The sequence below is a fragment of the Pteropus alecto genome, unplaced genomic scaffold (assembly GCF_000325575.1).
Source record: "Pteropus alecto unplaced genomic scaffold, ASM32557v1 scaffold59, whole genome shotgun sequence".
Classification (NCBI taxonomy): domain Eukaryota; kingdom Metazoa; phylum Chordata; class Mammalia; order Chiroptera; family Pteropodidae; genus Pteropus; species Pteropus alecto.
Genome location: NW_006443292.1, coordinates 336,040 through 348,522, shown reverse-complemented (window position 1 = coordinate 348,522; position 12,483 = coordinate 336,040). Strand labels below are relative to the sequence as shown.

Sequence of the window (12,483 nt, the reverse complement as noted above, 5' to 3'; positions counted from 1 at the left end):
CTCCGTCTTTACGCGCAGTTCAAACATTAAATCGTCACACACTTGCATCGAGGGATTTTGGGTACGTGGTGCTCGGTGTTTCTGGTGTTTCAAACAGGAGCACCCCCCGACCTGGGAGTTAGGTCCCCGGCCCCCAGGACGGGGCTTGGGGCGCAGTCCAGGGCCATCTCCCGCCTTCCTACCTGCCCCACGACGCCTTCACAGTTCATTGCTTGTCTGCCCTGAGAGAGGCCTGTGCACATGGCGTTTCTTATTCAACCTGCACAGTAGTCTCTGAGATGGTAACCGTTTCGTTAATTAGAAGAACTGAAGCCCAGAGAGAGTAATTTGCTCCAGTGGCAGAACATGTGTTGAATCTCGGGCATCTCAGTTCCCACTAGGCGTTGAGGTTCTCACATGACCCTGCAACATCAAAGGGCTCACTGGAAACCCAAATACTGGAGCCTACACCATAGTGTTAGCTTACAGTCACTAACTGTTAACATTTTGCCACATTTGCTTTACCGTTTTTCTCTTTTCGTTTATATGAAGGTTCCAGAGCAACCTTATTTTAAAGTTAAGGAAAGTAAAGTTTAGAGAGGTAAATAATTGCTTAAGGTTCTCAGTTTATAAAGGAGGGAGCTGGAATACGAACCCTGGTCTGTGTCTATTACATACATTAAAAAAAAAAAAAATCAAATTGACTGTGCTTTAACTATTTGAAACAGACAAGGGAGCTGTCTCAAATGTTGAAAACCCTGCCTCACAGCAGCTGACAGTCTACCAGGCCAAATTCCTGTCTTGGCAAAATATCTAAGCCAAAGGCTGTTGTGCAATAAGGAGTCAGGGTTTTGGAACAGGCTGTTGCAACAGCCCCTGAAGCAACTGGGGGCCATTAAAGGGAGCCATGCCCCTTCCTGGGAAAGGAAGTTTGGGAGAAGTGAGAACAATTAGTGGGAAGAGAACTGAATCACCTGCTGCTTATAATCCCATTTTCTCCCAGTTTTTATTCTTTCAGACATTGATTCTCTTGCAACCTTCCCTTATCTATATGGTGATCTCTGCCTCCAGTTAGATTTCTAATGCCTCCTTTAGCATCAGTGATCAGTTGCTGGACTTCAGGTGCCCTAGCTATTGGTTTTCCTCCAGGTGCCTTGCTAATTTCTCCTGTCTTCACTGGCTGGTGGTCTCATCCCTGTCCGGCTGACTCACATGGTTCTGTCTTTAAACTCTAAACTCACATGTTCCCTTTGTCTTCTGGATGTTTCTACTTGGATATCTCAAAAACCCTTCAAAGGTCAAGGTGTCTAAAAGCGAACTCATGACTTTCTCTGCTGACCTAAGCACCATTTAAGTTCCCTCCCCTTCTTGAGTTCCCCTTCCACCTTCTGTCCTGTCTGAGCAGACACTTGGCAGCCATCTCTGGCATTCCCCTTTCCTGCGCCACCCCTATCCATAGAATTCTGGTACTTTCTCCTGCCTCTCAATCTTTCCCTTCATCTCCACTGTCCTTACCGTGATCCAAGACACATCCTTCTTCCCTTGACTCCAATGATAGTTCTCTAACTCAGGGTCTCCAACTCCCGGGTTCACCGTACTGGTCTGTGGCCTGTTAGGAACTGGTCACACAGCAGGAGATGAGCTGCAGGTAAGCTTACCAACCTCAAATTGACTGTACAGCCGCTCCCCAGCGCTAGCATCACAGCCTCAGCTCCACCTCAGATCATAGGGCATTAGATTCTCATAGGAGCACTGGTCCCTGGTGCCAGAAAGGTTGAAGACCCCTGCAACTGGTCTCCCTGCATCTACTTGGCACCCCCTTCAGTCAAATCCCCAGAGCAGACCCACAGAATTGTGTCAAAATGCAAATCTGCTTTATTTAAATACAAATTCAATCTAGTCACTCAGCTCTTTCCCCTTCCAGGGTTTAAAAACGTCAGTGACCTCCTATTGCTTTCTGGATCTAGACGCTTATCCCTAAGGCTCACGAGCTCCTGCACAGCCTGGCGGCAGCTCGCCCCATCAGGGCAGGCAGCTCACCCTGTGGCCCTACTCTTTGGGTTCCAGCCATGGGAGCATGCCGTCCTCCTGATTGCCTGGGAGACTTCAACAGGCTATTATTGCCTTTGCCTGAGTTCTCCCTTCCCACCTTTCATGACCCAGTTTCTGTTCTTCCTTGGATCTTGACTCCTTCGTTTTTTGCTCATCTCTTTCTCAGAGACGCCTCCCCCTCCCCAGCAGGCAGATTCTTCCTTGTGCACTCTCACAGCACTTACTAAGGTGTGATATTTTATTGGTGTGATTTTTGTCCATTTCATCACCTAGACCACAAGGTCCAGGGACAGACTGTGTCTTCCTTTGCCGATCCTATGGTGCCAGGCATGTAGCAGTCATTGAGTAAATATTTATGGAATGAATGAGTAAATACTGAGTAACAAATATCGCTTAGTTGTGAGGACTCATTTTAATAACCGATTACTTATAGCACTACTATTGCCATCTAGTGGTGGCTGATCGTTATTATAGTGCTGGGCCCATTCTCAGTGATGGTCCTTTAGTCAGCAAGATTTCTCTGCGTACTCCTGGCATAGAAAGGGATCTATACTTGAGTAAGGAAAACCTAAATTCAATTAAACTTGGTTGGTTAATTCTCTTGACTCTTAGTAAAGATTAACTGTGATTCTTCGATCGCCTCAGGAATTTTTTAATAACCAAATCTTATCAACAGAAAAGCGATCAGATCTATGCAGTACTCGGAGTGAACTGAAGAAGCCTACCCAAATAAATTCAAGAACAAAGCCTGGACTTTGTACACTGTTCCTCTCAGGCTGTTCAAGTGAAGGCTTCCTGACAGCATTCAATCCAGAGCAAAGCCTTGCCTCCTTGAATTCTCCCTAGAAGTACCTAACACAAGACCGAATCCTAACAAGTCCTTTCTAATGTCCTACCACTGAGATGCCTTATAGTTCCCCATGATAACTGTTCACCCTTGTTGCAGGGAACCAATAAGCTCAACTTTGTCTCTGGTCATCTGGCCCGAGGGCATTGACAAAGTTTTTCCTTTTTGAAGAAAAGCTTACTCACGTATTTTTTAAATGTTATGATGGGTATCAAGTCACTATATTGAGATTCTACTGGGTATGTTTAAAAGATTGGTGTAACAATTTTATTTAAAAGTGCCACATTTTAATATATTGGAAATGATATAATTTGCAACGATTTAATTAGAGAATGAAAATTTGCATGCTAACTTTAAAATTGCGAAGATATCCATAGATTTACAAAGCTTTTTTTTTTTTAGGGGGCACTCCCCCTTCAAAAGTGTTTGAAGGCCACTGCTCTGTATCACCCTTCCTGTATCCTGTTGCTGTCCATGATATCAGTTCTGAATCCTGGTGTCGAGGCCAAGGATCTGAGGGTTCCCACTGGTCAGTGTCCGGGAGCTAAGTCTTCAGAGAGCTGGCAGTCTAAAAACTCCCAGAAAGGCTGAGTCTGTGCCCAGTTCCTGCCAGCATGATGGAGAGCCAGTGCCCAAATGTGACACAAGCACACAGAACTCCAGCATCTCAAAGAAGCATGTGAGCTAGACCAAGAGGCATCTCAGCGATAAACTGTGGACTGATGACCTGGGGGACTTCCTGATGCTTGGATGCTGCACATGAGCCAAGACCATCACAAAGGGAGGAGGAGAATGGGAAAGTATGGTACGAGGCCCAGTAATGTCTTAATTTCTGGCCAACCAAAGCTGTAGCATTTAGAGACAGATTTATATTGATTGAACAAAAGAATTGCTAAATTTCTTACACACCTGAGTTCGTGATTGCAGATTCACACCTACCCATGGACCATTTTGCGTACACTTTCATCAGGTTCACTGATGATTGGAAGCCATCTCAAGAATTTATGGACCAATCCTAGACTAAGAACCTTTGTCCTAAGGATGAAGGCCGCTTGAGTGTAGCATCTTCATGCCCTTTACTTTTTTCTTTTTTTTACCTGCCTAGAAGGGTTGGTTGACTCAGAAGAAACTGCAAAAAGAGAACTATATGTAGGGCTTTTCTGTTGCTTTCAGACACCATCCTTCTTTCTGAAGCTGAAAAAGGTGATGGCTGAACTGACACATCAAGAACCAGTCAAACCTAACAGCGGCTGACGGCTAGCTACATCCCCCACCCCCTTGTCCTCACCCACCCCACCCTTTGCTATTAGAACTGCACAACATGCCTGAGGCTCAGAAGAAGCCATCGGTCACCTACGTGGGATAGGAGTGCGGACAGGTTGGCGAACAATCAATGCTTCCTCCAAACACTAGATAGTTCCTTCTCTCTGCTTCTTTCCTATGACTGTATTTCAATGACAGGCATCACTTCTAAGAGGGTACATGGCATACTAATAGAATAATAGAGCATAGGGAGAGAGAATAACATTTGAATGTGGGTGGGCATTATGTAACCTTGTATGAGGGGGTTATGGTTTGTATGAGTCACTGAGAGCTTGTCACCAACACGTTGGTTTTTTGGCTGCCAGAATCATCCTACTGACCTTTGATGGATACAGAAGCTAAGGCACACATGAACTTAATGAAACTCAGTGTCGCTTTCCAAACAAAGAGAATTTTCAACCTTGGACCTCGAGTGAGGTAGCAGGAGAAGCAGCTCTGGGATGTGATTATGAATCCTGGTGTCATCACTTTACTGTGGAGAAACTGGGCAGCTGAAACTTGAGGTTTCTCCAGTATAAAGTGGGGCTAATTATTTAGGATTATAGGTTTTATAAAGTTCTGATAAATCAAAACATTTTCTATATACAGCAAGTCCTCAGTTAACATCAGTAGGTTCTGCAAGTTTAAGTGAAATGACATACTATAATGAAACCAGTTTTATCATAGGCTAATTGATATAAATGAGAATTAAGTTCCTATGGCATCTCATCAACTATATAAGGAAATGATGTTGAATGAAATGACCTTGTTTGAAGACCCTGATAAATCAAAACATTTTCTATATACAGCAAGTCCTCAGTTAACATCAGTAGGTTCTGCAAGTTTAAGTGAAATGACATACTATAATGAAACCAGTTTTATCATAGGCTAATTGATATAAATGAGAGTTAAGTTCCTACGGCATCTCATCAACTATATAAGGAAATGAGGTTGAATGAAATGACCTTGTTTGAAGACCTGCTATACTAAGTTGAAACCAAGAGACTGGGGTCTGCTCCTACTACCTGTGATGGGAGAGGGAGGAAAGGGGGACAGAGAAGAGACTGCCCATCTTGGGTTAAAACTTGGCAGGTCTTTGGCCATCCAGTGGCTTTTGATGGCTGCAGTGCAAGTATCGCCCCATCCCTGAATTGCAGCAGGCGAACAATTCAAAAGGTTTACCAGTCTCGATGAAAGGATATGTAAATCTGACTCAGTTCACTGCCTCTCTTAACAGTTCAATTGAAATTGCATCTAATTTAGGCTCATTCATAATTGTCATTGAGGAAAATAACTGCAAAAGTGGAGGAGCCCACCACAAGGCCTGATAATTACTTCACAGTGAAAACCCAACTGTAGGAACATCATGGTTGCTATGACAACCATGAGAGAAGCCTGGTTGCCCATGGTTACCTATGTTACCAGATGTCACTGGCGCTTGAGTCTTAGCTTTGAATGAGTCTTAGGAGCATAATGGGGAAAGCCAATAGGAACTGTATGAGTGGGTCTGAATGAAAGAATCTCCAAGTGCCCATGGGGATCCCCGACATCCCTTTTGTTTTGTTTTGTTTTGTTTGGTCATGATGGGTTCATGAAGAGTCTATCTCATTACAGTTCTCATTTTGGAGCCAGAGTCCTAAAATGACCCCTCCTCCAAAAGGCCTTTCTTTTTACTTTTAAAAATTCTTTGTTAAACTTTAAAAATAAGTAACAGAAATATGTGGTTCAAGCTTCAAAAAATGGAAAAAGTCTACAGGAAGTTCTCCTTCCTGTCTCCACTGCCCTCACGTCTACTCACTTCCTATCTTGCCCCAAAGGTATTTTTTATGCCTATCCAAGTCAATATAAGATATACTCCTTTTTACACAAAAGAAAGAATAATATATCATACACACTGTTCTGGACCTTGCCCTTTTCCTTATTATATCTTGAAAGAAACTGTCTCATAGCCATCCATAAAGTACTTCTTCAGTCTTTCTACCATGCAAAGTATTTCATTATTTGGATGTGCCAAATGTGTTCTGAATCTCTGTTGATGGCCTTTAAGGTGGTTTCCAGGATTTTGTTGTCACGAGGTAGCAATAACTAGCCGTACACGAATGCCAGTTTGCACATGTGAGTTATCTGTTGAATAATTTCTAGATGTACAATTGCCGTGTATATGGATTTGTCATTTTTAATTGCCATCCATAGATCTTGTACTGATTTGCATTCCCCCCAGCAATGTTTCCCCACAGACTCATTAGGAGTGTTTTGTCAAACTTTTGGATTCTTGCCAGTCTGGTAGGTGAGAAATGGTATCTCAGTGGGGTTAGAACCTGCATTTTTCTTGTACGTATTTAATTTTAGTGAACTCTCTATTCATGTGCTTTGCCTATTTTTCTGTTGTGTTGTTGGCCTTTTTAGGGAAAGCTCTTAATATAGTAGAGAAATTAGCCCTCTGTGATATGAGTTTCAAATATTTTTTTTTCTTCCAATTTGTCATTTACCTTTGAATTTGACAATATAGCATAATGGATAATAGCACAAGCTCAAGAGTCAGGCTGTCTGCGTTCAGATTCCAGCTCCGCCAATAGGCTGTGCAACTTTGGAAATTTGCTTCTCTGTGCTTCATTTTCCTAATCTCTAAAATGGGGATAGTAACACTAACCTCATACAGCTTTTGTGTGGATTAAATGCCTAATGTATTTAAAGTGAACACCGCTTTGTATAGAATCTAGTAAATTCTATATTTCACACCTATTACAGTGGTCCCCCCTTTCTCCACATGGGACACATTCTGAGACCCCCAGTGGATGCCTGAAACCTTGGATAGTACCAAACCCTATACATACCATGTATTTTCCTATATATACACACCTATAACAAAGTTTAATTTATAAATTAGGCACAGTAAGAGATTAACAGTAACCTACTAAAATAGAACAACTGTAATAACGTCTAATAAAACTCACATGAATGTGCCGAGTATCTCACTGTACTGGATTCACCCTTCTTACGATGGTGTGAGGTGGTGCAGTGGCTAAAAAAACTCACATGAATGTGCTGAGTATCTCACTGTACTGGACTCACCCTTCTTGCGATGGTGTGAGGTGGTGCAGTGGCTCCGTGGCGAGACGAGGGGAGGAATGGTGCAGGCACGGTAACGTAGCGTAAGCGTGCCGTGGGCCTTCTGGCATACGTGACGAGCACTTGCTGGCTTCTCTTGGGCGTATCCAGTATCAGTAGTCTTATGCTTTGGGGCCATTATTAAGTAAAATAAGTGGTAACACAAGCCCTGTGATACCTCTGCAGTCAATCTGATGGAGGAGATGGCTACTGAGTGACTGGTGGGATGGCAGTGTCGAGGCGGGAAGCGTCTACAGCATGAAGATGCTGGACGAAGGAGCGAGCCATGTCGTGGGTGGGGCAGAATGGTGTACATGAGAGTTCATCACCTTACTTAGAATGGCGCTAAATTTAAAATTTATGAATTGCTTATTTCTGGAATTTTTTTATTTAATATTTTCAGACCATGGTTTACCAGTGTAACAAACTGTGGAGAGCGAAGCTGTAGATACGGTAGGACGACTGTGTTATTTAAATTATTTTTATAGCTCCTGTATTTTGTGTCAGAGTTAGGAGGGCCTCAGGAAACTTTCCCTGTGCTCTCCTCTGCACCACACGTGGTTCTTTTTACATACTTCGCAGAGTGTAGCTGAGTGTTTGAGTCAGACAGACTTGAATTTCAGTGGCAGCTCTAGGACTTACTAGCTAAGGTGACCAAGTCATTTCACCCCCATAAATGAAGATTAAAGTAATACCCATTCGTAAGGTGGCAGTGGGAACTGGGGTCGTAGTTGGCGCACTGAGCGTGGATGCAAAATAAATCGTGGCCATTGCTTTTATTATAATGGTACCAGCACATTTCGGTCCATTTAATTTTACTTCTTTGTCTTTCCAGTGGGCTGTGAGTTCCCTAAGGCAGGACCTATGTCTTGTTTTGTTTCCCCAGAGATCCACGCCGAAGGGCCTCAACAAACCCATTAAAAAAGGGTAAAAAAGTATGTGGAATTGAATCGAGTCATATTGGATTTCTTCGGGCTTTTGTTCCTCCATCTCTAAAAAGTGTGTAGAGAAGCCGAGTGGCCCCTGCCCTTGGTCTGGGGTTCTTTTGCAGGATCTGGTTCTCTGAGAGGGATGCTAACTTCAGATCTGGGCTGGCTCATTCTCAAACTCTGCAGTTTCACATCCTGACCCTCTTTCCTAATAAAGTTAATTTTCTCCCATTATAAATGTTATACATACCCACTGAATAATCACGTTGTCTGCCATATAGTCAACCAGAAATTTTTCTTCGCTTAATAAGAGCATAATTTATCAAGTTATTTTGCAATAAAATAGGCCATTGTGTGATTCTTCATCATAGTTTGGTTTTTGTGGAGATTATTCAGTGATTCTTTGTAAAAACTTTAGCCATTGTTAGAAAGTGCTGGGGCAGGACAACATGGCCATTGCTTTAAGTTAACCAAACATGAGAGATTCCGGAGGGATTGCGAGGGGAAGCATGTAACACTGGGGAAGGAGCAGCTACAGAATGGGAGTATAAAACGCAGGGCCAAGCCTTGCCCCATCCATCACATAGGACACAATGCAATGGGATCGATGATTTTGGTGCCTAACAAGAGGTAGGAAACATCCATTGGTCCAGTACCTAAGTAACAAGGGCAGTTTCTTCAAATTGTCTATCTCTGTAGAGATTCTAAGCCTCCTCCTCTTCTCCCCCACACTGGGAGTGGGCCGTGGGTGGGATGCATACCATAATCTCTCTTAGTTGGCTCAACTGTAAATTAAAAAGAATATATAATTCTAATGTACACATTTTCCCTCGCCCAAGTTGCAGCATTACACACATTCTGTTATGCTACAAATTCACTTTTTGAGTTCTTAATCTTGATTTTTCTTTCAGTTGGCCTTAGTATGTCCTCAAGGAATTTTTTTCTAAAAGCAACGTGCAGGACATGTTTTCTAATCCTTGTATATCTGAGAATGAAAAATCTTTCAACTAGATATTAAAATATTTGATTGCAGCATTTCTGCTCCATATTTAATAGATATTGCTTCATACCTCTTTCTGTCTTCAAACAGCTGTATTTTGTAAAAGTCCAGAGATTATAGCTATGATTGTCAGGAAGACTAGACTGATATAAATTACTCTGGTGTTACCAAGCCACTATTGTTTCTTTTCTCTTTTTTGCCACTATTATTTCTTACCTGTATTTTTGCAATATGCCATCTTACACCCTTGTCCCCTACAGCCTAGCCTCACCCTAATAGCCAGAGTAATCCCATTAGAGTATTAAGTCTGATGATGCTATTCCTTTCCTTAGAAGCCGCCACTGGCAGCCCATCTCCCTCAGAATGAAAGCCCAAGTCCTTGCAGTCAGCTACGTTGTCCTCCAGTGTACCCACCCCCACGCTATGTTTTCTGAGTTGGTGTCTGATTATTTTCCATTTTAATCACTTGCCAAACTGACGTTCTTCCTGTTCTTCGTACTTGCCTCAGGGCTTTTCTCCTGCTATTCGCTCTTCCTGGAATAGGCTTCTCTTTCCTGTTTAAAAATCACAGATCCATACACCCCTCCCTGCTCTTACCGGCTCTTCCCATCTCCCTGGATACACTTTATCTCCATACTGCTCACAACTTCCCTGTTAGTTTACTGTCTTCCTGCACAAGGTTGTAAGCTCCATGAAGGCAGACACTTTTGTATGCTTTGTTCACAGCTATATTCCCAGGGCTCAGAACAGATGATGTTGAATGAATCAGGATCTCTTTCTCCAGGAACTCATGGCTCACCTCCTTAGTACAGAAAATGTATGTCCAGGGCAATTCCCAGCCATATTAGGAAAGGAATATTTTATTTTGGGCTTTTTTTCTTCACTCTCTATAGAGTCTTTCCCATCGTTCCTTCCTTGCAGTGCTGATATCCTGGGACACAACACTGGAATTTGATAAAATGTTGGTGAATCAGGTGTCTGTGAGTTTGGGTTATTTTTATTAGAAATAACCATAGGAGATGATGGTATCTTTTAAATTTGTTACTATCGTATAAAACACACCAGTGTTCTAGTGTTTATAGACTTAATAGGTAGGTGTGTGTGTGTGTGTGTGTGTGTGTGTGTGTATACGTATGTATATATATACATATATATATATATAAAGGGGATATTGGTTTAATCACATTTACATAATTCAGTTTTATGAGCCTATATAAATTATGTGTTGTCGACCTTTAATTTGGGCTTAATGAGATGGTTTCATTATGTTTAGAGATGTAATTATTTTGTTATGTTGTCATTGTTTTCTAAGCTTATTCATGCTTTGTCCCCCATCAAGGCCCAAGTGTCTGGCCTTCTTATCCCATATTTTTTTTAGCTGTTTTCTGGTATGAGGTTTGCAGAAGCCTGATCTCACTGAATTATGGTGTTACTAAATTGTTTAGTTTGTCCAGGGCACACTACAACTTCCGCTTTAACTCCGACTTAGATTTCCAAAAGAGTTAAACGCTGTGATCTGAAAATTGCCTCTAAAAACGTAGTTTGTAACAGGGATCTTTTCATCGTGGCCACAAGTAGAAAAGTGAATCTAGAGCTTAGCTGAGGTTCAGCCTTGGGCCCTCTAGTGTTGGATCTTGAAAATGCAGATTAATTTCGAGCAAGACATTGTGTCCCATGGAGTCCCCTAGTGCCCAGAGTCCCCTGAGGGTCCCAGGAAATCTGAAGGGAATGAAGAGGATGCTGAACAGGCTGGACTCTGGCCTCATCACATTCAGCCGCAGAAGTTCCATTTTTATATATTTTCTTCAACTTTGCAGACTGCTGAGCTCTTACTTGATACTTATTTTGGTGCTTTAAAAATAAAAGTTTAAAAAATTTTAATACTCGAACGTAAGCATATGGAATCCAAGAAGTGACTGCTGTATACATGTTTCTTTACGTCATTGGATTTCAGGATTTAGGCAGTATTTCCTCATATAAAACATATAATTTCTTGGGCTAGCCCCAAATAATGTTAACTTGTGGTGGAATCGAACATCTATATACTTTCGTTAAAAGAACATGCAACAGAAAAACAGTGTTTCTATGCTTGGGTTTCATGCATTTGTAGTCAGATGGCTAGGCTTGGGAACTCATTTGCAGTACTGTAGTTATTCCTCATAATCAAGGTCGTTGATCCTACTGCAGGGAGGGCCCAGGGAGGCACCTTGAAAGCAATTCTGAGGTTTCTGTGCTGTGGCTAGCGTTGAACTGATCCCTTCAATCCTTCGTTGGCATGGGGAGAGACGTGCAGAGCATTCAGTGGTCTGTTGTGAGCTCCCTGATCACACTGCTTGATGCATGTTCACGCCCATCACCAGTGAGGCACACCTGTGCACGCCATGGCCACCTCGTCTGTAAGGGGAGGGGATGGTCTCCTTATCTCTTTGGTTATTTTCACATTTGTGAATTTATCACCAGATGACTGATCTTCAAGTTCTCATTCAGTGTACCCTAACATCTTCCAGTGTGCTTTCTCCTCTGTGTGATGGGCATGGAAATACCCTTCTTAGGAGGTCTGGCAGATTAAATGATAATGTATATCTAGCACAGTCCCCGACACTTAGTAAGGGCCCAACAACTCTCTGTCCTGCGATTAGCTAGAATCATATGAAGTTGCCATTTTCGTTGGTAGATGTGACTGACTGTTGGTAATTTCATGTGGTTCAAGCCAATAGTTTTTCTTTCATTGTAAACTTCGGTGCCTGTGAAGGGCGCCAAGTGTGGGAAACGGCATGAGCAAAGGTCCCAAGGCAAACAGCATCCCGTCCTCAGTGGCAGCATTTTCCTGTCTCCAGGGCCAGTTTCCCCCATAATCTCACCCTTTTTCTAGAGATAGATCCATGTGCATGTGGGGCTGTGACAACCCTGGAACCACATAAGAGGCCCAAGTCCCTGGTCATCCTCGCCCTCTAGCTCAGAAGCTGGCTGTGCTCCAGAAGGGATAGTTAGGAGTGGTGGCCAGTGTCGTAGGCTTGCTCCTTCCTGGAACAAGCCTCAAGAAACTCCGGGATGTACAGAGCCACCTGCTTCACCATATAGACTGAGGAGTCTCATTTTCCTGGCACTGTCAAGGGACAAAGTCACACAGAGATCGGTGGGGTTTAGTGACCAGCAGAGGGTGAATCATTTAAAAATTTATTTTTTCCCTAGTGGTAAAAGTTAATACATTTTTATTGTGGGAAATCTGGAAAATATCCAGTAGCACGAGAAAGAAAATAAAAAGA

General features: G+C 42.6%; 1 long non-coding RNA gene across 7 annotated transcripts in view; it reads left to right on the top strand.

The window, feature by feature from the left end:
* Positions 1-12,483, top strand: part of LOC107196552 — a 79,736-nt gene that overhangs the window by 37,324 nt on the left and 29,929 nt on the right. For 6 of the 7 annotated variants that reach the window (XR_003043764.1, XR_003043766.1, XR_003043762.1 and 3 more), the window contains exon 3: positions 4,052-4,256. The exons of the other annotated variant lie outside the window; for it this stretch is intronic. This is a non-coding gene — a long non-coding RNA (uncharacterized LOC107196552). The remainder of the gene's footprint in view (positions 1-4,051; positions 4,257-12,483) is intronic. 7 annotated transcript variants of the gene reach the window in all.